Here is a 24,405-nt window from a genome sequence, read left to right as displayed (position 1 = left end):
ACTCATTACCAAGGTCATAATTGGGATTCTAGGCCTTAATATCACTTCATAGCCCAAAGTCAGTTGTTCAGTCTCCACCAAAGCCCAATATGCAGCTAACAATTGCTTTTTAAAAGGTATATATTGTAATCCAGAGGAAGGTAGTTTCCTTCACCAAAATCCTAAGGGTACATTTTGGCTTTGTTGTTTCTGCCATAAACTCCAATTCACATAGTCATCTTGTACAGTTACTTGTAATTCCACCAGTCCACTTTGCATAGGCCATAAATCCAGAGCCAATTGTATAGCAGCTTTAGCTTTCTCAAAAGCTTTACTCTGTTCAAGTCCTCAGTCAAATTCGTACTTTTAACTGGTAACTTTATGTAAAGGTTTAAAAATCTGTCCAATATGTGGAATGTGGTACCTTCAACATCCAAACCATCCTGTGAACTTTTGAGCCTCTTTGTTATTGGTGGGGATAAAAAAATCTTGAATATTTTGTGGAGCTTGTGGGAGAATTTTCTACCCCTAAATAGAGATCTTATATCTTGTGATTTCATCCTATTTGCCACCAAATAATATATCATGACTCTGGGCCATGAAGTGATATTGAGGCCTGGAATCCCAATTATAACTTGGGTAATGAGTACCCCAGCATCTCACAGAATTGGACATGTGCAAGAGGCTAGCATAATTAAATAGAAATGGTATATTTAGAATAGATTGAAAATAGGAAAAAGTGGAGTTTCTGCTCTACATGAATCTATAGCAAGCATTGACATTGATGGAAGAGACAAACACTCTGAACCAAGGCAACAGTTGGTACAATCCTAGGTAAAATGGAATGATGGATATGATGGACTGACTTAAGAACAGAAGAAACATGCATGGTTTATAGACGGGACAGCAAAATATTTGGGCCATAAAAGACATTGGAAAGCAGTAGCCTATAATCCATGTAATAAGCAGACTTTGGAAAGGACCGGGATAGGTAGAAGTAGTCAATATACTGAACTTGTGGCAGTACATCAAGCTATTAAAACAGAGAAAGGAGGACAGTGTCATATATTCACTGATTCATGGGCAGTAGCTAATGAGTTAGCTACAAAGATGCCCATGTGGAAAAATCAAAATTGGGAAATTCATGGGAAACAAGTTTGGGGCAAAGAGCTATAGGAAAATATATGGGACATGCCTTTGGTTACTAATTTGTCAGTTTTTCATGTAGATGCTCACATGGCCCTCACTATGCCAGAATGTGAGTACAATGCACGTGCTGATAGACTAGCAAAGATTGCTAATGAACATATTGTCCCTACTCTGACACCAACCGATGATCCAGGACTAGCAAAATGGATCCACCAAACGACTGGCCATTTAGAGGTCTGGGCCACACACTGGTGGGCACAAGATTGAAGTATTAGTATCTCTCATTCATTTTTAAAACAAGTAGCAAAAGAATGTTATATTGGAAAAGGAATGAACTGTTCCTAGGGTAGTAACTGGAGAAATAGCAAGGGGAAAAGTTCCAGCCCAAATCTGGCAGATAGATTATATTGGACCACCACCCCAAGATAAAGGATGCAAATTTATATGTACTTGTGTTGACACTTATTAAGGTGCACTAGTGGCTTGTCCTTATAAGAATGCAACTCAGAAAAACACCTGTAAAACTCTAGATATTATAAGTCTATATTACAGAACCCCAATGCAGATTCAAAGTGACAGTGGGTGACATTTCAAAGGTAATGAGATGAAGAGATATTGTGTATTAAACAATATAGAGTGGATATATCATATTCCATATTATCCACAACATCTGGATTAAAAGAATGAATGGATTATTGAAAGAACAGTTAAGAAAGTTAAGTTCTAATAATTCATATTAACATTGGAAGGATAATTTGTTCACTGCTTTACATAATTTGAATAATAGACCATTAGGAGGAAGCACATCTTTGGCCAGAATGATGACCCCAAATCTGCAAATTAGAAACATCAGACAGATACAAAATATTGAGTATTGGACTGTGAGGGAAGATGTCTCACCACCATATCCAGGAATACCTCATTTGGCAGGATATGATTTTCATTGTTTAGAGGACTTTCCAGATAAGTATGAGAATCTGGAGAGAGTGCTGTCTAGAAAACCTAGAGAGAAGAAAATATCAAGGACTAGGGGATGACCAACAGTGTCAGCAGAGAAGTCAAGTAGAAAATATTGGATCTCTCAATTAAGAGATCATTGGTGACTTTGGCGAAATTAGCTTTGGTAGAATGATGAGGTTTGAATCCAGAATGTAATGACTTAAGAAGAGAGTGAGAGGAGAGAAAGTGGAAACTATTGTAGACAACCATTTCAAGGAGTTTAGCCACAAAGGGAAGAAGAAATATAGGATGATAGTTATGTCAAGAGAGGACTTTTTGAGGATGGGAGACATATAGGCATGTTTGTAGGCAGTAGGGAAGGAGCCAGGAGATAGGGAGAGATTGAAAATATGTGATAGAATAAGGATGAGGGAGTGGGCAATCTGTTGGAGGGCCCATGATGGAATGGGGTAATTTGAGCAGGTAAAAAGTGTTAGACTCAGTAAGGAGTAAGGCCATTTCATCATATGAGAGATGGATAAAGGAGGAAATAGCAGTAGAAGGCATATAAATGATATGAGAAAGAAGGAAAAAGAGGGAGCTCATGGTGAATGACTTCAGCTGTTTTTCTGTAAAATATGAGGCAGTGTCCTCAGCTGAGAGTGTGGGGGCAAGGGGATCCATGGAAAGTTTTAGGAAGGATAAAAATATTTGGAAGAATCACTGGGGAAAATGGGATAGTTAATTGATAAAAGAGATGTAGTTTGCCTAGTAACAGTGATGGCTTAGTTCAGGCTATATAACACAAATTTGTAGTGGACTCAATCAGAATGGTTACATGATTTTCTCCACCTTTGTTCAGCAGCACGTGTAGAATTGAAGGATGGTGGGAGTGATTCAAAGCTAAGGCTTGGCAAGGTGTAACTGGCAATATGATAACGACACTAGGAACTCGAGAGAAGAAGATCTTGTAGAACTGAATTGGATCACCAAGCGGTCAAGATGGTGAAAAGAGAAGAGCGTGGCTAGTGCATGGGAGATGGCATAGGAGAGCATTGAGGGGTCAAGAGATTAGAGGCTAGAATACGGAGACTGGAATTTGGTAAGAGAAAGCAGAGGGAAAGGTCGAAAGCTAATAGATTACGGTTGGGCATGGGGATTTCAGAATTATTGAACATGGAATGGTACATTTGTTGGCCATAGCAAAGAAATCTGAAGAAGAGATCTCCACTGAGGTGGAGGCTAGCCTGAAGTCCATGTGGATGAAAAAGAAGTGATGGGATTTGGTGGTGGCAATAGTAGTGGCAGCAGCTTTGGAAAGACCTCAAGCTAGAGATACTAAAGATATCTTATAATAGGTCATACAGGACTAGATGCTGTTTGGCAACTCCATTGCCTATATCTACTTTTGGTCAGTTTAAGGGTGGAGAGTAGTACTTTCAGTCACAAGAAAGAAGAGGCCATAAGGAGCAATATCATTTGCAATCGCAAGGGAACAGGGGCCCTGTGGAACAGTATCACTTCTGGTCCCAAAGAAGCAGGGGCCCTGAGGAGCAGTACTGATTACAATCCCAAGGGACCAAGGGTCCTTTCTGAATAAGGACTCAGAGCTTATTCCATGAGAGCAATGACCATACCTCTCCTTAGATTGCACCACCTTGGAAGCATCAAAAACTCCCAAACCTTCAGAACCAGCTCTGAAAATAGCAGTGTAATGCTTGGGACAGTGCCCCTCTCCCACCCCCATGCAGAGGAACTGAGTTCAACTTTAACATACAGTTCAAAGTTAAGAAATAGTCTGGGAAAATGAACAAAGAACAACAACAAAGACAATAATTATAAAAAAACTAACTAATTATAAAAAGCTACTATGGTTACAGGGAAGATCAAGACACAAACTCAGAAGATGACAACGATGTCAAAACAGCTACAAACAAAGCCTCAAAGAAAAATGTGCATTGGCCACAAGCCAAACAAGAATTCCTGAAAGAGCTAAAAATAATTTTCAAAATTAAGTAAGAGTGAGAGAGGAAAAATTGGGCCAAGAAATAAGAGTGATGTAAGAAAACTATGAAAATACATGTAACAGCTTGGTAGAAGAGGCAGAAATATACTGAAGAAAATAACACCTTAAAAGTAGAATTGGTCAAATGGTACAAAAATCACTGATGAAAATACTCCTTAAAAAGTAGAATTGTTGAACTGGAAAAAGAGGTCACTGAAGAAAGTAATTCCTTAAAAATCAGAATTGGGAAAGTGGAAGCCATGACTTCATAAGATTTCAAGAAACAATAAAACAGTTAACAGAATGAAAAAAAATAGAAGAACACATGAAATATCTAATTGGAAAAGCAACTGACCTAAAAATAGACCAAGAAGAGATAACTTAAGAATTATCGGACTACCTGAAAGCTACGATCAAAGATAGAGCCTAGACATTATATTTCAAAAACTTATCAAGGAAAACTGCCCCAATGTCCTAGAACCAGAGGGTAAAACAGAAATGGTAAGAATACACAAATCACCTACTGAAAGAAATACCAAAATGAAAGCTCCCAAGAATATTATAGCCAAATTCCAAAGCTCCTAAGGCAAAGAGAAAATATATTAATCAGCCAGAAAGAAATCATTCAAATATGATGGAGCCACAATCATGATCACACAAGATTTGGTAGGTGCACATTAAAGGGATAAAGGGCTTGGAATATGATATTCTGGAAGGCAAAGGAGCTAACATTACAAACAAGAATAACCCACCCAGCAAAACTGATCATAATCCTTCCAGGCCAACCCCACCCTCCCAAACAAACACATATTAAATGAAATAGAGGACTTTTAAACTTTACTAATGAAAAGACCAGAGATGAATAAAAACTTTGACTCAATAGAAGTATAAAAAGGTAAACATTAAAGAAAAATCATAAGGGACTTAATAAGGTTAAACTGTTTGTATTACTAAATGGGAAGATGATACTAGGAAGTTTATCATCATTAGGGCAGTTAGAAGGATTTTGCATCGAGGGCATGAGAGTGAGGCAATCATGTTCAGATGATCTAAAAATAAATGGATGGGTGAAAAAGAGGGATGCACTGGGAGAAGAAGAAAGGGAGGAAAAAGAATGGGGGAAAATATCTCACGTGAAAGAGTATGAAGAAGAGCTTTTTCAATGCAGGAGGAAATGGGGTGGAAGGGCAATGCTTAAACCTCACTCTTATCTACATTGATTCAAAGAGGGAAGTTCACACACACCAACACACAAACTCAATTGGATATAGAAATATATCTTACTCAACAGTAACATAGTAGGGGGAGGGAATAAAAGAAAGAAGGAAGTGATAAAAAGGAGGGTGAGTAAAGAAGGCAGTGGTGAGAAACAAAACATGTTAGAGGAGGGATAACATAAAAATAGAGAGATAAGGATAAAAAGAAGAAAATAGAATGGAGGGAAATGCCAATTTGTAATCACAACTGTGAATGTTAATGGGATGAATTTATCCATAAAACAGAAGCAGAATAGATTAGAAACTAGAATTTAACAATGTATTATTTACGAAAAACACACTTGAAACAGAGGGTGACACACCAAGAGTTAAAATGCAGGACTGGAGCAGAATCTATTATGCTTATGCTGAAGTAAAAGAAGTCAAGACTAGCAAGCATGATCTCAGACAAAGCAAAAGCAAAATTAGACCTAATTAAAAGAGATAAGCAGGGAAACTATATCTTTCTAAAAGGCATCATAAACAATAATGTCAATACTAAATATATTTTGCATCAAATGACATAGCATTCAAATTCTTAAAAAAAGTTAAATGAATTACAGGAGGAAACAGACATGAAAACTATTCTAGTGAAGCTCTCAGAGTTAGATAAGTCTAACTATAAAATAAATAGGAATAAAGTTAAGAAGAGGAATAGAAAATAACTTAGAAAAGTTAAATATGATAGATCTCTGGAGAAAACGGAGTGGGACTAGAAAGGACTATACCTGTTGCTCAGTTATGTACAACTGAGCAGCCTCACTAAAATAGACCATGTCTTAGGGCATAAAACCTCACAAGCAGAAATATTAAATGCACCCTTTTCAGTCCAAAATGCAGCAAAAATTACGTTCAATAAATGTCTGTGGAAGCATAGATTAAAAGTTAATTGGAAACTAAACAACCTGACATTGAAGAATGAATATAGAAGGACAAATGAGGGTCAGAGAATCACAGAAACAATCAATAATTTCATTAAAGAGATTGAAAACAATGAAACAACGTAACAAAATTTGTGAGACATGGCCAAAGCAGTACATAGCGGAAAATTTATGTTTTTAACGGCATATGTCAACAAAAGAGAGAAAGAGCAGATCAACGAATTGGGCACACAACTCAATGATTGCATTATTTGCAGCAGAAGCCAAGGAACTTCTAGAACACTGCATGAATGGGATAAAAGGATTTCCATCAAACAGGAGCTGTGTTACCCTTTGTCGCATATTCAATTTAAGCTTGAAACCACTTTTACCTGGACTCTAAGTATACACGAAGACATGAGGACAAATATGTATTGCTCATATACTTGGGGATATTTTTCATCAACTATGCTTACTGTGCCACCTTAGTAAATATCCTTTTCTAAAATTCATATAAGGTTATTTAGTTAAATAGTGCTCAACCAGTGCTCCTGGTGGAAAGCACACAAGTGGAGTCTTGAGCCAATGGCATTAGAAAATCATACCTGAGTCCTCAAGAGGAAATAGAGTTTAACTTCGGGCTCTTGATTAATGAGTGAAAGTAGAAGTTAGGATAAAGATACACAGAGCTATACCATGGGCTATGCCAGCATAAGAATTCTTGAAGAAAACTGGTCTGGCACATTCAGCCACTGAAGAGAGAACTTTCTTTTTCATATGTATGTATATTTGGTTTTATTTTTTTATTTTTAGTTTACAACATTCGGTTCTAAATAATTTTGAGTCCCAGATTATCTTCCCTCCCTCCCTCTCTCCCTTCCCAAGACGGCATGGAATCCCATGTAGCTTCCACATATAACTTTGTATTGAATTAATTTACACACTAGTCAAGTTATGGAGAAGAACTGTGATCAATGAAATGAATCATGTGAAAGAAGAAACAGGACCAAAAAAAAAAACCAACACAAAAACAAAAACAATAGAGAGAAAAAGAAAAAAAGGTGGGGGGAAGGCTAGCATGATGTGTGCCTCAATCTGTATTCATGCTTCATAGTTCTTTCTCTGGATGTAGATAGCATTCTCCATCATGAGTCCTTTGGAGTAGTGTTTGTACCTTGTGTTGCTGAGACAAGCAAAGTCTGTCAGGGTTGGTCCTCACAGAATCCATACATCTGTGGTTGTGTATAATGTTCTCCTGGCTCTGCTCCGCTCACTCAGCATTATGTCGTGTAGGTTTTTCCAGGTTGTTATGAAGTCCGTATCATCCCCATTTCTTATAGCACAATAGTATTCCATTACCTTCATATACCACAGCTTGTTCAGCCATTCCCCAATTGTTGGGCATCCCTTTGATTTCCAATTCTTAGCTACCACAAAAAGAGCCGCTATAAATATTTTTGTACACATGGGTCCTTTTCCCGCTTGTGTGATTTCTTTGGGATACAACCCTAGAAGTGGTATTGCTGGATCAAAGGGTATGAACATTTTTATAGCCCTTTGGGCATAGTTCCAAATTGCCCTCCAAAATGGCTGGATCAGCTCACAACTCCACCAACCATGTAACAATGTTCCAATTTTTCCACATCCTCTCCAGCATTTATCATTTTCCTGTTTTGTTATTTTAGCCAATCTGACAGGAGAGATGTGGTATCTAAGAGTTGTTTTGATTTGCATTTCTCTAATCAGTAGTGATTTAGAGCATTTTTTCATATGTCTATAGATATCTTTAATTTCTTCCTCTGAAAACTGCCTGTTCATATCCTTTAACCATTTCTCAATTGGGGAATGACTTGTATTCCTATATATTTGGCTCAGTTCCCTGTATATTTTAGAAATGAGACCTTTATCAGTGACATAAGTTGTAAAGGTTTTCTCCCAATTTTCTGCTTCCCTCCTAATTTTTGTTGCATTGGCTTTTTTTGTACAAAAACATTTTAATTTAACATAATCAAAATTATCCATTTTGCATTTTGTAATGCTCTCTATCTCTTGTTGGGTCATGAATTCTTTTCTTTTCCATAAATCTGATTAAGCAAACTATTCCTTGCTCTCCCAAATTGCTTATAGTATCAGCTTTTACTCCTAAATCATGAACCCATTTTGACTTTATTTTGGTATATGGTATAAGATATTGGTCTATGCCCAGTTTCTGCCCTACCATTTTCCAATTTTCCCAACAGTTTTTGTGAAATAGTGAATTATTAGCCCAGAAGGTGGCCTCTTTGGGTTTTCAAAGAGTAGGTTGCTATAGGTGTTGACTTCTCCATCTTGTGTTCCTATCCTATTCCACTGATCCACAACTCTGTTTCTTAGCCAGTACCAGGTAGTTTTGATGACTGCTGCTCTGTAGTACAGTTTAATATCTGGTATGGCCAGGCCACCTTCTCTAGTATTTCTTTTCATCAATACCTTACATATTCTAGACCTCTTGTTCTTCCAGATGAATTTTGTTATTATTTCATCCAGCTCTGTAAGATAAGTTTTTGGTAGTTCAATTGGTATGGCACTGAATAGATAGATTAATTTAGGAAAAATTGTCATTTTTATTATATTAGCTTGGCCTAACCATGAGCAACTGATATTTTTCCATTTATTTAGATCTGACTTTATTCGCATGAAAAGTGTTTCATAATTATGTTCATATAGGCCCTGGGTTTGTCTTGGCAGATAAACTCCCAAATATTTTATATTGTCTACAGTAACTTTGAATGGAATCTCTCTTTCTATCTCTTGCTGTTGGGCTTTGTTAGTAATGTATAGGAATGCTGAGGATTTGTGTGGGTTTATTTTATGTCCTTCAACTTTGCTAAAGTTGTTTATTATTTCAAGTAGTTTTTTACTTGATTCTCTAGGATTCTCTAAATAAATCATCATATCATCTGGAAAAAGTGATAATTTAGCTTCTTCTTTGCCTATTCTAATTCCTTCAATTTCTTTTTCTTCTCTTATTGCTACAGCTAACATTTCTAGTACCAAATTGAATAGTAGGGGTGATAATGAACATCCTTATTTCACCCCTGATCTTATTGGGAATGCATCTAGCTTATCCCCATTACAAATAATGCTTGTTGATGGTTTTAGGTAGATGCTATTTTTAATTTTAAGGAAGGCTCCATTAGTTCCTATGCTTTCTAGCGTTTTTAATAGGAATGGGTGTTGTATTTTGTCAAAGGCTTTTTCTGCATCTATTGAGATGATTGTATGGTTTCTGCTAGTTTTGTTGCTGATATGGTCAATTATGCTAATAGTTTTCTTAATATTGAACCAGCCTTGCATTCCTGGAATAAATCCTACCTGGTCATAGTGTATTATTCTCGTGATAAGTTGCTGCAATCCTTTTGCTAATATTTTATTTAAAATTTTTGCATCAATATTCATTCGGGAAATTGGTTTATAATTTTCTTTCTCTGTTTTGACTCTACCTGGTTTGAGTATTAGTACCATATTAGTGTCATAAAATGAATTTGGTAGGACTCCTTCTTCACCTATTTTCCCAAATAGTCTACAAAGTATTGGAATTAGTTGTTCTTTAAATGTTTGATAGAATTCACATGTAAAACCATCTGGCCCTGGACATTTTTTCCTAGGGAGTTCATTGATTACTTGCTCAATTTCTTTTTCTGAGATTGGGTTATTTAGAAACTTTACTTCCTTTTTTTGTTAACCTGGGCAATTTATGTTTTTGTAGATATTCATCCATATCTCTAAGGTTGTCAAATTTATGGGCATACAATTGGGCAAAATAATTCCTAATTATTGTTTTGATTTCCTCTTCCTTAGATGTGAACTCACCTTTTTCATTTTTGATACTGGTAATTTGATTTTCTTCTTTCTTTTTTTTTAATCAAATTGACCAAAGGTTTATCAATTTTATTGGTTTTTTCATAAAACCAGCTCTTTGTTTTATTTATTAATTCAATAGTTTTCTTGGTTTCAATTTTAATAATCTCTCCTTTGATTTTCAGTATTTCTAATTTGGTATTTAATTGAGGATTTTCAATTTGCTCTTTTTCTAGCTTTTTCAGCTGTATGCCGAAATCATTGATCTCCTTTTTCCCTATTTTATTCATTTAAGCATTTAGGGATATAAAACTTCCCATAACAACTGCTTTTGCTGCATCCCATAAGTTTTGGTATGTTGTTTCATTATTGTCATTCTCTTGAATGAAGTTATTAATTGTTTCTCTGATTTGTTCTTTTGCCCACTCATTCTTTAGAATGAGATTATTTAGTGTCCAATTAATTTTTAGCTTATTTTTCCATGGTTCTTTGTTACAAATAATTCTTATTGCATCATGATCTGAAAAGTATGCTTTGACTACTTCTGCCTTTCTGCACTGGATTGTGAGGTTTTTATGCCCTAGTACATGGTCAATTTTTGAGTATGTGCCATGTACCATGGAGAAGAAAGTATATCCCTTTTTATCCCCATTCATTTTTCTCCAGAGGTCTATCATATCTGCCTTTTCTAAAATTCTGTTTACCTCCTTAACTTCTTTCTTATTTATTTTGAGGTTAGATTTATCGAGTTCAGAAAGGGGGTGGTTGAGGTCTCCCAATATTATAGTTTTACCGTGTATTTCTTCCTGTAACTCCCTTAACCTCTCCTCTAAGAATTTGTATGCCATACCACTTCGTACATATATGTTAAACAGTGATATTTCTTCATTGTTTATGGCGCCTTTTAGCAGGATGCAGTGACTTTCCTTATCTCTTTTAATTAAATCTATCTTTACTTTTACTTTGTCTGAGATTAGGATTGCTACACCTGCTTTTTTTACTTTAGCTGAGGTGCAATATATTTTACTCCAGCCTTTTACCTTTACCCTGTGTGTATCCCCCTGTTTCAAATGTGTTTCTTGTAAACAGCATATTGTAGGATTATGGTTTTTAATCCATTCTGCTATCTGCTTCCATTTTATGGGAGAGTTCACCCCATTCACATTCACACTTATGATTTCTATCTGTGTCTTTTTCTCCATCCTATTTTCCCCTGTTTATGTTTTTATTTCTCCCTTTCCCCTTCCCCTCCTCAACAAAGTTTTGCTTTTGACCGCTGCCTTCCTCAGTTTACCCTCCCTCTTTATTCCCCTCCCTTATCTTACCGTTTCCCACTTGCTACTTCTTCCCTCCCTTCTGACCACCCCACTCCTTTTTTCCCCCTTCCCCTCCTACTTCCTGTAAGACGAGTTAGATTTCTATACTTATCAGGGTATGTTATTCCCTTCTTGAACCAGATCAGATGATAGTAAAGCTCAAATACTGTTCTTCTCCCTCCCTTCTTTCCCTCTACCATAATATGTTTTTGTGCCTCTTCATTTGGTGTAATTTACCCTTTTCTACTACCTCCTTACCTCTTCTCTCATAGCCCTCCCTTTACATCTCTTACTTATGTTTTTTATCCTTATATCAGTTATTTTATACAGGCATTCACAATCTATGTGTATCCCTTTCAATTGTCATAATAGCTGTACTATTCTCAAGACTGACAAATATGTATATATATAAAACAGACATAAGACATATAATCCAATATAAAGATGGAAATAATTTGCCCTTATTGATTAATAAGGTTTGTGGGGGTTTTCCGCCTGGTTACCTTTTTATGTCTCTCTTGAGTTTTGTATTTGGAGATCAAATTTTCCATTGAGTTCTGGCCTTTTCATCAGGAAGGTTTGGAATTCCCTTATTTTGTTGAATGTCCATCTCCTTGCCTGAAAAATTATGCTTAGTTTTGCTGGGTAGTTGATCCTTGGTCATAGTCCCAGCTCCTTTGCCCTTCGGAATATCATATTCCAATTTCTCCTGTCTTTTCATGTGGAAGCTAAGAGATCCTGCGTGATCCTGACTGTAGTTCCACGATATTTGAATTTTTTCTTTTTGGCTGCTTGCAATATTTTCTCCTTGACTTTGCAGTTCTGAAATTTGGCTATAATATTTCTTGGTGTTTTCAGTTTGGGATCTCTTTCAGGGGGTGATCAGTGAATTCTTTCAATGACTATTTTGCCTTCTGGTTCTGGGACCTCTGGGCAGTTGTCTTTGATAATTTCTTCTAAGATACTGTCAAGGCTCTGTTTTTCATCGTGGATTTCCGGTAGACCAATAACTCTTAAATTGTCTCTCCTGGATCTATTTTTCAGGTCAGTTGTTTTCCTAATTAGATATTTCACATTTTTTTCCTATTTTTTCATTCTTTACATTTTGTTTTACTACTTCTTGGTGCCTCCTAGATTCATTACCTTCTACTTGCTCAACTCTAATTTTTTTTTAAATTTAAATTTATTTATTTAATATATTTGGTTTTCATCATTGATTTTCACAACAGTTTGAATTACAAATTTTCTCCCCATTTCTACCCTCCCCCCCCACTCCAAGATGGCTTATATTCTGGTTGCCCTGTTCCCCAGTCAGCCCTCCCCTCTATCACTGCCCTCCCCTCTCATCCCCTTTTCCCTTCCTTTCTTGTAGGGCAAGATAAATTTCTACGCCCCATTGCCTGTGTATCTTATTTTTTAGTTGCATGCAAAAACTTTTTTTGTTTTTGAACATCTGATTTTAAAACTTTGAGTTCCAAATTCTCTCCCCTCTTCCCTTCCCACCCACCCTCCCTAAGAAGTCGAGCAATTCAACCTAGGCCACACATGTATCATTATGTATAACCCTTCCACAATACTCATGTTGTGAAAGGCTAACTACATTTTGCTCCTTCCCAACCCATCCCGCTTTATTGAATTTTCTCCCTTGACCCTGTCCCCTTTCCAAAGTGTTTGTTTTGATTACCTCCACCCCCATCTGCCCTCCCCTCCATCATCCCCCCCCTTTTATTTTTTTTATCTTCCTCCCTCTTCTTTCCTGTGGGGTAAGATGCCCAACTGAGTATGTATGGTATTCCCCCTCAGGCCAAATCTGATGAGAGCAAGGTTCACTCATTCCCCCCTCACCTGCCCTCTCCCCTCCTCCCACAGAACTGCTTCCTCTTGCCACCTTTATGTGAGATAATCCACCCCATTCTATCTCTCCCTATCTTGCTCTCTCAGTATGTTGCTCTCTCATCCCTTAATTTCATTTTATTTCTTTTAGATATCTTCCCTTCATCTTCAACTCACCCTGTGTCTGCTCTCTCTCTTTTACATATATATATATATATACATATCAAAACATATATATATATTCCCATACATACACATACATACATATACACATAGATATATACATACATTCACATTCACTTATATATACATAAACATATATATATATAAATATATATATATATATATATATATATATATATATATATATGCATATTCCCTTCAACTACCCTAATACTGAGGTCTCATGAATCATACACATCATCTTTCCATGTAGGAATGTAAACAAAACAGTTCAACTTTAGTAAGTTCCTTGCAATTTCCGTTTCTTGATTGCCTTTTCATGCTTCTCTTCATTCTTGTGTTTGAAAGTCAAATTTTCTATACAGTTCTGGTCTTTTCACTGAGAAAGCTTGAAAGTCCTCTATTTTATTGAAAATCCATATTTTGCCTTGGAACATGATACTCAGTTTTGCTGGGTAGGTGATTCTAGGTTTTAATCCTAGCTCCATTTACCTCCGGAATATCGCATTCCAAGCCCTTCGATCTCTTAATGTAGAAGCTGCCAGATCTTAGGTTATTCTGATTGGGTTTCCACAATACTCAAATTGTTTTTTCTGGCTGCTTGCAGTATTTTCTCCTTGATCTGGGAGCTCTGGAATTTGGCGACAATATTCCTAGGAGATTTCTTTTTGGGATCTATTTGAGGAGGAGATCGATGGATTCTTTCAATTTCTATTTTGCCCTGTGGCTCTAGAATATCAGGGCAGTTCTCCTTGATAATTTCTTGAAAGATGGTATGTAGGCTCTTTTTTTGATCATGGCTTTCAGGTAGTCCAATAATTTTTAAATTATCTCTCCTGGATCTATTTTCCAGGTCAGTGGTTTTTCCAAGGAGATATTTCACATTGTCTTCCATTTTTTCATTCCTTTGGTTCTGTTTTATAATACCCTGATTTCTCATAAAGTCACTAGCTTCCACTTGCTCCAATCTAGTTTTTAAAGTAGTATTTTCTTCAGTGGTGTTTTGGACCTCCTTTTCCATTTGGCTAATTCTGCCTTTCAAGGCATTCTTCTCCTCATTGGCTTTTTGGAGCTCTTTTGCCATTTGAGTTAGTCTGTTTTTTAAGGTGGTGTTTTCTTCAGTGTATTTTTCAGTATTTTTTTGGGTCTCCTTTACCAAGTCATTGACTTGTTTTTCATGGTTTTTTTGCATCCTTCTCATTTCTCTTCCCAATTTTTCCTCTACCTCTCTAACTTGCTTTTCCAAATCCTTTTTCAGTTCTTCTATGGCCTGGGGCCAGTTCTTGTTTTTCTTGGAGGCTTTTGTTGTAGGCTCTATGACTTTGTTGTCTTCTTTAGGCTGTATGTTTTGGTCTTCTTTGTCACCAAAGAAAGAATGCAAAGTCTGAGACTGAATCTGGGTGCGTTTTCGCTGCCTGGCCATATTCCCAACCAACTGACTTGACCCTTGAGTTTTTCAGTGAGGTATGATTGCTTGTAGACTAAAGAGTTCTATGTTCCACATTTGGGGGGGAGGTGCCAGCTCTGTCAGACCCACACTACTCCTTCCCCAAGAACCCCCAGTCCAGACTGGGCTTAGATCTTCAGCAGGCTGTGCACTCCTGCTCTGATCTGCCACTTAATTCCTCCCACCAGGTGGGCCTGGAGCCGGAAGTAACAACAGCTGTAGCTGCCCCACCTCCGCTGCCCCCGGGGCTGGAAGCCGAACCACGAACTCCTTTCACTCCCGCAGCTTTTCCCACTAACCTTCTCCGCAGTCTTTGGTGTTTGTGGGTCGAGGGGTCTGGTAACTGCCGCAGCTCACATATTTAGGGTGCTAGGGCCTCCTCCGCCCGGCTTCTGGACTGGATGGTCCACGCCATTCAGGCTGGGTTCTGCTCCACTCCATTCCCAGCTCCCAGCTTCCAGCTCCGTGTGGAATAGACCTCACCCAGAGACCATCCAGGCTGTGCTGGGCTGGAGCCCTGCTTCCCTCTGATGTTCTGTGGGTTCTGCCATTCTAGAATTGGTTCAGAACCATTTTTTATAGGTTTTTGGAGGGACTCGGGTACGGAGCTCACTCTAGTCCCTGCTTACCAGCCGCCATCTTGGCTCCGCCCCCCGGGTAGTGTCCTCAACTCTAATTTTTAATGAGTTAGTGTTTTCATTTTGCTTTTGACTCTCCTTTTCCAGTTGGTTGATTTTACCTCTCAGGGTGTTATTTTCTCTCATTGGATTCTGAATCTCCGTAGCCATTTCACCAATCTTATTCTTTAGGGACTTGATTTCATCAGTGGATTTTTTCCCATATTTTCTTTTAGCTCACTAATTTGGTTTTTAAAATCCTCCTTTAGCTCTTCCAGCAATGCTTTTTGGGCTGGAGACCAGTTCACATTACCTTTTGAGGTATCAGATGTATCTATAGTGTCATAGCTGTACTCTTCCAGATTGGTATTTTGATCATGCCTGTCTCCATAAAAAGAATCAATGGTCCTCGGTTTTTTTGTGTTCTTCTTCATGTTGGTTAGCCTTTTCCTGGCTTTACAACAAATTTCTGCCTTTGGGGCTCAGGGCTCTCTGTCCCAGCTTTCTTATTCTGGGGATTGTGAGTCTAGTTGTTGTTTTTGTGCTACTATTTGGCCACTGAAGCCCCACTTCTATCTCCTCTGTTCCAGTATTCCTTTTTTTTTCCCGAGGAATTCTCTGGGTGGGGGGGGGGGAGGGATTAGAAGTTGTTTCCCTGGCCAGTATGTCTCCCGGAAGTTCGAGAAGCCGCATTTCATGCCTTTGGGCTGCAAGCCTCAAGAATTGGTGTTGTCACTCCCACAGACTGCTGTCCTGTGTTGGGAGGCCTGGGGATCTCCACTGGTTTTGGGCACCCAGCTTTCTCCCAGCCTGTCTCCCACGTGGGTTTCCCGGCTGGCTGCTTCCGCTTTGGTCTGGAGCAGCTCCACATGCCGAGCACTCTCCAAGCCTACAGATTTGTGTCTTCAGCCTTTCAGACTCTCCCAGCTTGGAAATTATGAAGAGAGAACTTTTAATTCAGGATGAGAAAATAAAAACTGAGAGGTTAGCTGACAGATCTGGTAATAGCACAAGTGAATAGGGTGATTCTGATGAAAGTGGGACAGATAAGAATTGCATATGACAGGTCTCTGACCCAGAGGTTTTGCTGGAAGATATACCACTTTGCACTGACCCCAGAGCTTTAAGACAGGTGATTAAGAATGGGCTTACAGATGAACCCTGGGAATTGATGGTAAGAAAACCAAAATCTTATTTTACTATTATTTTCCACAGTATGATTTCCTTCTCAAAGGGGGAAGATTTATACATGGGCTTTCACCACATAGAACTGGGTTGATTGTAGAAGTTTAAATGGAAAATTTGATGCATTTCTAGAGCACTGCCTACTAAAGGTCATCCAAAGAAAGCCATGTGTACACCACAAGGACAACAGATTTCCATTGGCTTGGAGAGCTCTCAGAAGACCTACTTTTGCAAAGTCAGTTAAATGACTCGAAATGGACATAGTTCTTTGTTCCTTTTTAGATGGTTGAAGATGGACATTTGTGCATATCTGGCTCCATAAAAATGAATTCTTGTTGGATCCAGTTTCTTTATGGGTCTCTGAAAGGAAAATATGATGTTCCTAAAAGAGTTAAGTTTGATAGATTGTATGCACTGTATGTACACTGTTCCTTCTTGCCACCCCCACCCCCACATACCCTGCCATGTTTTAGGACCAACCTGCATGGAGGGCAAGTGGACCCTGCTTGCGGTGGGGGAGACCCACCCAAATGGTATTCGACTTTAGCTATGGGTTTCCCCTTATACATAAACATTGGCAGAACAACTGGTGAAATTTGAACAGGGCAGCAGTGGCGATCAAGGTTTATATCTGTAGGTGAAAATAGGTATTCTGAGGATGGAGTAAAGGAGCTTTGGGTATGTCTCCTGAAATATGGGGTTGATAAGAAAGTAATCACCAACCAAGAAGGGTGTTAATAAAACTGTACTGTGAAATCCAACATAGAGGCAGGAAGCTCCCTTCACTTCCACCTTAAAGCCTCAATCCTATTTGAATACTAAGGGATAGTATATAACTGACAACAAAAATACTGATATTCCCATGCACTGTCATCGGGTTCATCATGGTACCCCAGTTTCCATATTTTATTTTAGAGGGTAAAACACCAAAAGAAGGGGCATTGTGAAATTTTGGGAGTTATAACCTATATGAGCACTTTCAGAAACCTCTACGTGGGTCATTGTGGCTAGGGCTAGATGGGAACCCTTAGATTGACCAAGTCATCCTGTATGGTTAATACCAAACAATATTGGATCTCTGGGGATGTGCAAGATACTTCTTTGATAGTGATAGAGATAGAGGCTTGAGTACTTTGTTACATCCTCTCCCCTTATAATGCTGTGTTACCTAGGAGAAAGGTGGATGCCACCTAGGACCTTTTAGTAGACTACAGGAAAATGAACCACACCCATGTCTACAGCCATGCAGGGTCACCACAACCATCTCTGCAGCCATTCCTGACCTCATCAATGTGTTAGACCACACAGCCTATACACAGGGTGAGTGGTATGGATTTACTGACATTGTCAATACTTTTTACCCTATTCCTATGGCTGAGGCTAGTCAGGAGTAGTTTGATTTCACCTGGGTAAACTCATTGCCTTTCCCTGAGGCTACCTGAACTCTTTCTAATACTCTCACATTCTGATATGTGGAGATCTGAAATAGGCCCTTCTTTACTGAGGGCATTTTGAATACCACTATATTGAGGAAATAAAATTAGCTACCCTAGAAGAGACTTTGGTAGCACAAGCTCTAGATCAGATGGCAGCATATGTGAGTATCAAGAGATGAGAAACCAACTCTAAGAAAGTCCTGAGTCAAACCTGTTTGGTAAAGAATTTGAGAATAACCCAGATGATACTGGATAGTCTTGAACAATTTATTGACACATGCTTCCCCACAATATAAAAAGAAGAATCCCCGAGGCTTAGTAGATTATTCAGGAGAACTTACATTCTTCACTAGAACATCAGGATGGTTATGTTTGCTAAATCACCCACAAGTCCCTTTTGAGTGGGGCTCAGAACCAGCTACCACCTTGGAAGATTTAAAGCAGGGGTTCTTAACTTGGGGTTTTTAAAAATATATTTATATTTTAAATAAATTTATTTATTTTTAGTTTTAAGCATTCACTTTCATAAGATTTTCAGTTCAAAATTTCCCCCATTCCTTCCCCTCCCTCCTCCCCAAAATGGTTTGCAACTTGATATAGACTATAAATGTACAACCATATTAAACATATTTCCACATTAGTCATGTTGTGAAAGAAAAATCAGAACAAAAGGGAAAAACCACAAGAAAGAAAAAACAAAAAAAGAAAATAGTATGCTTCAATTTGCATTCAGACTCCATAGTTCTTTCTCTGGATGTGGACAGCATTTTCCATCAAGAGTCTTTTGGAATTGTATTGGATCATTGCATTGCTGAGAAGAGCTAAGTCTATCAAAGTTGGTCATCTCACAATGCTGCTGTTATTGTGTACAATGTTCTGGTTCTGCTCACTTCATTCAACATCAATTCATGCAAGTCTTTCCAGGTTTTTCTGAAATCAGTCTGCTCATCATTACATTCATATACCACAACTTGTTCAGCCATTCCCCTATTGATGGGCATCCCCTTAATTTCCAATTCTTGGCCACTACAAAAAGAACTGCTATAAGTATTTTTGTATATGTGGGTCCTTTTCCCTTTTTTATGATCTCTTTGGGATACAGACCTAGAAGTGGTATTGCTGGGTCAAAGGGTATATACACAGTTTTATAGCCTTTGGAGCACAGTTCCAAATTGTTCTCCAGAATGGTTGGATCATTTCACAACTCTATCAACAATGCATTAGTGTTTCAATTCTCCCACATCTTCTCCAACATTTACCATTTTCCTGTTTTGTCACATTAGTCAATCTGATAGGTGTGAGGTGGTAGCTCAGAGTTGTTTTAATTTGCATTTCTCTAACCAATAGTGATTCACAGCATTTTTTCATATGACTCCAGATAGCTTTAAGTTTTTCATCTGAAAACCGCCTGTTCATATCATTTTACTATTTATCAATTGGGGAATGACTTGTATTCATATGAATTTGACTCAGTTCTCTATATATTTGAAAAATGATGCCTTTATCAGAGACACTGGCTGTAAAAATTGTTTCCTAGCTTTCTGCTTCCCTTCTAATCTTGGTTGCATTGGCTTCGTTTGTGTCAAAGCTTTTTAATTTGGGAGCCAAGATGGCGGAGTAAAAGCAGGGACTAGCTTAAGCTCTCCCCCAAATCCCTCCAAATACCAAATACAAATTCTAGAGCTACAGAACTCACAAAATCACAGAGGAAAACAACTCTCCTGCTCAAGACAGCCTGGAAGATCGACGGAAAAGGTCTATCGCACCATGCTGAGAGGGGAGTGCAGCCCAGCTTGGGCCATGCTAACACAGACTAGGCTGGAGCAGACTGGGTGGAGCAGGCCTCAGGGCACTGAATCACTGGCAGCTGTGGCAGTTTCCAGACTTCTAAACCCACAAATGCCAAAGACATTGTAAAAGGTCGGTGGGAAAACTCTGTCAGACTAGGTGAGAGAAGAGCTCTGTCTGGTACCAGCCCCAGGGTAGCTGAAGTGGCTGATGCGACTGCAATGGTAGCAGCAGAAGCAGAGGCAATGGCTGAATCCAGAGCTCCAGGTCCACATACAGTAGGGGAAACCAAATATCTGAACAGAGCAGGAGTGCAGGGATCTCTTTGCCGGCATCGAGGCAGGATTCTCTTGCTTTGCCCTGCTTGGATCTGGGTCACAGTCCTGGGTGTGCTGCTGTGGGAAAGCTTGTGGTGCCTGTGGAGGGGGAATCCTCCTCACAGTTCCAGGGCAGAAAAGAGTGCTTGAGGTCACTCACAGACCAGAGCACAGGCCAGAAGAGGGGTAAATACCTCTCCTTGGATCATACCACCTCAGAAGAACTGGAAATTTACAGGTGCCTAGAAGTAGCTCTGAAAACAGCTGTGCAAAACCCGTGAAGCTTGGGACAGAGCGCTCTCCATTCTGGAAGCAGAGTCCTACCTTGACAAAAAGCTCAAAAGTCAAGTAATTGGCTGGGAAAATGAGCAAATGGTAAAAAACACTCAGACTATAGAATCTTACTTTGGTGACAAAGAAGATCAAAGCATACAACCAGAAGACAACAAAGTCAAAGCTCCTACATCCAAAGCCTCCAAGAAAAGTATGAATTGGTCTTAGGCCATGCAAGAGCTCAAAAAAGATTTTGAAAATCAAGTAAGAGAAGTAGAGGAAAGATTAGAAAAAAAATGAGAGTGATGCAAGAAAATTATGAAAAAATGAGTCAACAGCTTTGGAGAACCCTAAAATACTGAAGAAAATAACCTTTAAAATATAGACTAACCCAAATGGCAAAAGACGTCCAAAAAGGCAATGAGGAAAAGAATGCTTTAAAAAGCAGAATTGGCTAAATGGAAAAGGAGGTCCAAAAGATCAATGAAGAAAATAATTCCTTAAAAATTAGAATGGAGCAAATGGAAGCTAATGACTTTATGAGAAATCAAGAAATTATAAAACAGAACTAAAAGAATGAAAAAATAGAAGACAATGTGAAATATCTCATTGGAAAAACCACTGACCTGGAAAATGGATCCAGGAGAGATCATTTAAAAATTATTGGACTATCTGAAAGCAATCATCAAAAAAAGAGCCTGGACATCATTTTTCAAAAAATTATCAAGGAAAACTCTCCTGATATTCTAGAAGCGGAGAGTAAAATAGAAATTAAAAGAATCCACCAATCACCTCTTGAAAAAGATCCCAAAAGGAAAACTCTTAGAAATATTGTAGCCAAATTCCTGAGTTCCCAGGTCAAGGAGAAAATATTGCAAGCAGCCAGAAAGAAACAATTAAAGTATTGTGGAAATACAATCAAGATAACAAAAGATCTAGCAACTTCTACATTAAGGGATTGAAGGGTTTGGAATATGATGTTTTGGAGGTCAAAAGAGCTAGAATTAAAACCAAGAACCACCTACTCAGCAAAACCGAATATAGTACTTCAGGGGGAAAAATGTACATTCAATGAAATAGAGGACTTTCAAGCATTCTTCATGAAAAGATCAGAGCTGAACAGAAAATTTGACTTTCAAATACAAGAATCAAGAGAAGCATGAAAAGATAAATGGGAAAGAAAAACCATAAGGGACTTATTAAAGTTGAACTGTTTACATTCCTACATGGAAAGATGATATTTGCAACTTATGAGACCTTTCTCAGTATTAGGGTAGTGTATCAGTAAGGCAAGATTCATGATATCTATGGTGACCACGAATATTCTTTTATAGTTTGCAATTGCAAAGTATGAGACTCTCTGTACAGAAGGCAGAAGAAGTAAAAAATTTATTCATACCCCAGAGGATCAAATCCCAAAATCAATAACCCCAATTCAACATAGCAGTAATTGTATTCCAAAACCAGTAAGTCCGCCCCAATGTAATGGCAAGGAGATTAAAACACAGTATCACAGCAAGGAGTCAAGCCATCCTGTAACTTTCCCTTCTGCTAGGACCTTCCCATAAAAATTCACTCACTAATCCTAACTTTGTGCTTGCCTATGTCCTCTCCTCCCGAAGTTCTGAAAGCCCTTGTAGCTCTCTCTCTTGCGGTTCTCTCTTATCGCAGTTCTGCCTTCTTCACAGCTCTCTCATCTCCACTCTCTACAGCTCTCTAGTCTGAGCTTAATGGCTACCCACAGAGTATATATAACCTGTGTAGGCCTGGGGCTTAGCACCTAATAGCAAAAGAATGTGGGACTGCCTACAAACAAGCTTCTCCTAATCAAGCTTCTAATTAAGGGCAGACTGGGGAAAGTGGTAATCAGAATGCACACCATATTGGGGTGGAGGAGAGGAGAGATGGGCAGAAACTTTGTAACTCAAAATCTTGTGGAAATGAATGTTGAAAACTAAAAAATATATAAATTAACCTTAAAAAATAAATACTAGGAATAAAACAGAAGGAGAGAAATATGGCCCCAGCTATCAAGGAGATCATAGTCTATGCATAATGAATATACTCCACTGAGAATCATGAAGAGGAGAATGTGAATCTCATCTCTGATGGAACTAGTTTTATAACCATTGAACATTAAATGATCTGTGAAGGCTTAAATTTCTGCTTCTGCAAATTGGGGCTAATAATACTTCTAAGAATCTACCTCAAAATCTTGCTGTGAGAATTAAATGAAATAAATTATTTTGTCACCTTAAAAGTTAAAAAATTTAAAAAATTTTAAAAGCTTTTAAATTTAATATAATCAAAATTATTCATCTTGCATTTCATAATGTTCTCTATCTCTTTTTTGGTCATAAATTCTTCCATTCTCAATAGATTTGACAGATAAACTATTCCTTGCTCTCTTAATTTACTTATAGTATTAGCCTTTCTGTCTAAATTGTGTATCCATTTTGAGTTTAGGGTGTAAGATGTTGGTCTTTGCTTAGTTTTTGCTGTACTATTTTCCAGTTTTCCCAGCAGTTTTTATCAAATACTGAATTCTTATCCCAGAGCCTGGAGACTTTGGGTTTATCAAATAGTAACTACTGTGTCTTGTGTACCTAACTTATCACTCTATTTTTAGCCAGTACTAAGTAGTTTTGATGATTGCTGCTTTTTTCTTTTTTACTATTATCCTAATTTTTTTCATTTTTTTAAAATTTATTTTACCAGAACACAAATACAGAACAGAGAAAAGAAACAAAAACATATCATAAGCTTAAATATTGAAACTTAAATATAAAGTAAGAAAGAAAAAAAAGCATGTCATGTGCATAGCAGAACATAAGAGAGAATTCAAAATATGTAAAAATAAATTTTCATTTCAAGAAAGCCTGTATGATAAATAATTTGCCTTGTGTTGAGAATTGTCCATCTTTTCTTTGCTTCGTTGTGTTTTCTTTTGTTCTCTGCTGTGCACTTTTTAACTTTGTTCTCTTTTCCCCTCCCCCTAGCTCCCACCAAGAAGGCTACAATATAGTTTAGGTATGTTTCTCAATATATACATAAACATACAGATATATATGCATACACTTATACATACATACATGCATATATAGACATATACTTTCCCAAACATACTCTACTCCTAATCCTTGTTTTTATGTTTGTACATATCTCTTGTTTCTTATCCCTCCTGCCTCCTCTACTTTATTTCTACCCACTACCTTTCCCTCCTATTACTTGTCTACCCCCCTCCTCTATGAACCACATTGCCCTCCTATTACTTGCCTTCCCCTCTCCAAGGATCCCTCCCCTATCCTCCCATTCCCATTAATTTAAATACCCTTTTATATCCCCCATTTACCTATTTCCTCATTCTCCCCTCTAATGGCCTCTTCCCCCTCTCTATGCGCCTACCATTGTATTTCTTTAAATTTAGAAGACTTTTACACTCTTCTAAATATATATGTGTCATTCCCTCTTAAACCCATTCCCAATGAAAGAGGGTACCAGAACTACCAGCCCTCTTTCACCATCTAATTCCTCTGTATCCTTTCCTCATTTATATAAAATAGTTACTCCTTTTAGCTGTTCCTGAATGGGTTTACTTTTTAAAATTCATATCATAATCAGGTTTACCCTAATCTTTCTTATGAGCTCACCAGTTATTAATAAGAATCTTAGACATACGTTTTTACATTATATACAAGGTAAACAGTCTGTCTTCATGAATCCCTTATCATTCGTCTTTGGTATATACCTTATGTTTCTCTTGGTTCTTGTATGTCGAATCTTCTATTAAGTTTGGGATTTTTTTTACAAAGTCTTGAAAGTCTGAAAGTTTATCACATGTCCATTTTTTCATTCAAAATAATACTTAGCTTTGCAGGGTATGATATCTTTTGCCAGATGCCCAGGTGTTTTACTCTTCGATACATTGTGTTGCAAGACCTGTGGTCCTTTAATGTCTCTGCTGCTAGGTCTTGTGTAATTC

Source organism: Trichosurus vulpecula, chromosome 7 (assembly GCF_011100635.1).
Source record: "Trichosurus vulpecula isolate mTriVul1 chromosome 7, mTriVul1.pri, whole genome shotgun sequence".
NCBI lineage: Eukaryota > Metazoa > Chordata > Mammalia > Diprotodontia > Phalangeridae > Trichosurus > Trichosurus vulpecula.
This window is presented reverse-complemented; position numbering follows the sequence as displayed.